General features: G+C 38.7%; 1 protein-coding gene across 1 annotated transcript in view; it reads right to left on the bottom strand.

Annotated features, from left to right (window-relative positions):
- LOC106011995 overlaps nt 1-1609 on the bottom strand; it is a 5208-nt gene extending 3599 nt beyond the window's left edge. Inside the window, exon 1 of the mRNA XM_013083483.2 lies at nt 1400-1609. The gene's annotated coding sequence lies outside the window, so the exon portion shown is untranslated. The remainder of the gene's footprint in view (nt 1-1399) is intronic.
- Nucleotides 1610-1837: the final 228 nt, after the last annotated feature.

Genomic DNA, 1837 nt, shown 5'->3' with positions numbered 1-1837 from the left:
TTTATATTTGCGGTTTTTAGAACCTTTAGTGATTGAAAAGTGTTCTCTATAAAATTTGTCTAATTTCGTGTAACAAGTTCTGCCAATAAAGAGTGTCATTGGTGAGCTATGACGTAGCCCGCGTATGCAAAAATGTGTTTGAGAAGCGGAAAGGGCTGTGAACAATTCGATTTTCTGTGTGACGCTGATTTACAGTATTTTATATAAATTTATTTAAAAGAAAGGTTTTGTTTTTTGTTCGTTTTTTAGTATGGCCTCAATTATTGTGGAAAAATATGATTAAGTTCATAAAAACTTGCTGTGCAAAGTGTGGATGACACTTATTCACTGCTTAAAGAGACTTGAGGATAAGTTGCCCACGAATTTTTGACAGCACTATAATTCTATTTCTCTCTGTTTTTTTCACGACCGCTGTTCTGTCTACTCTTGTCATTCACAATATAGGAGCGTCAATTTTAAAATAAAATTTAAACAAGCAATGAGTGAAAAGACACATATGAAAAGTTAAGGAACAGGTACGTTTTAAGCATCAACTTTTTGGGCTTATACTGCTTTTATTTTTGTGCATTTGCAAAGTTTTGTATTGTCTGGGCACATTTATGAGGCAGCGTGGTGGAATAAGGCTCTCGTCAAAATAATTAAAGTGAAGAAACTTGCATTTTTGCTATTTGGCTCAACACCTTTCATGCCCATTTAAGCACTCATTTTCTCCTGTGTGGACTTTTGTGAAATACGTTGATTAAAGGCACAAAAAATGTAAATTTTCAGTTACCACGAACTCTTAAGCATAGGAAATAACTAATCTGTGGCGGCTATTTTCTCACTAATTTTACCTCTGAAAACTGGTGACCCCCACTCCTTCATTTGCAAATATCTCGACTTGCATTTAAGATGAATGAATAATTTTTTCATCCAATTAAAGACAAGTGAACAAGCTTTAGGATAATACCAATACCTCTACATGCCCCAAAATTGACAAGAGCCTGATTCCACCGCACTGCCTCACATTTGTGTTTGAGTGTGTGTGTGTGTATGTGTGTGTGTGTGTGTGTGTGTGTGTGTGTGTGTGTGTGTGTGTGTGTGTGTGTGCGCGCGAGAGAGAGTGAGAGAGAGAGAGATGAAGAAAGAGAGAGAGAGAGAGATGAAGAAAGAGAGAGAGAGAGAGAGAGAGAGAGGGAGGGAGAGCTAGAAGGGAGAGAGAGAGAGGAGGGGGAGAGCTGGAGAGAGAGCGAGCTAGAGAGAGAGAGAGAAAGAGAAAGAGAGAGAGAGAGAGAGAGAGAGAGAGAGAGAGAGCGGGGGGACTTGAAGACAAAGAGGAAAAAAGGTTACACGTGTTGGCTGGACAAATTGATGTCTGATTTCAATACGAAAGTGAACAAAATTCTTTAAAATTGCTTACCTGAGAAGTAGAGGTCAAAACCACGTGCTGAAGTCTGTTTGATTGATGTCTGCGGCAGGCAAACTTGAATACCTTGTCCAACCTGGAACTCACTGTTTGCAAATAACACTTATCTGATGAAACTGTAAACTACACAAATGGTCTGTACCGAAGTTACACTTGTTCTGGGTAGTCACGGTATCACAAAGATCAGGATTCACAGACAAAAAAACTTTAGCACTCCATGTTGTCTTCAAGGAGAACGTCACAATGATATCAAGGAAAATGTCACGATGAGAAAAATTTCAACTTACAACTGGGAGTTTTATTGCACAAGTCGAAATACAGATCACATTAAATAACTCCAATTGTTTACAAAGACGGTGATGGAGAGTAAGGAGACTGGGATGTCCGTGTTCAAATCCACACTTCACTGGCAGTGTTGATCGATGGTTATAA

This window comes from Aplysia californica, unplaced genomic scaffold (genome assembly GCF_000002075.1).
Source record: "Aplysia californica isolate F4 #8 unplaced genomic scaffold, AplCal3.0 scaffold00235, whole genome shotgun sequence".
Lineage (NCBI taxonomy): Eukaryota > Metazoa > Mollusca > Gastropoda > Aplysiida > Aplysiidae > Aplysia > Aplysia californica.
The sequence above is the reverse complement of the archived record's forward strand: the minus strand, read 5'-3'. Positions and strand labels throughout refer to the sequence as shown.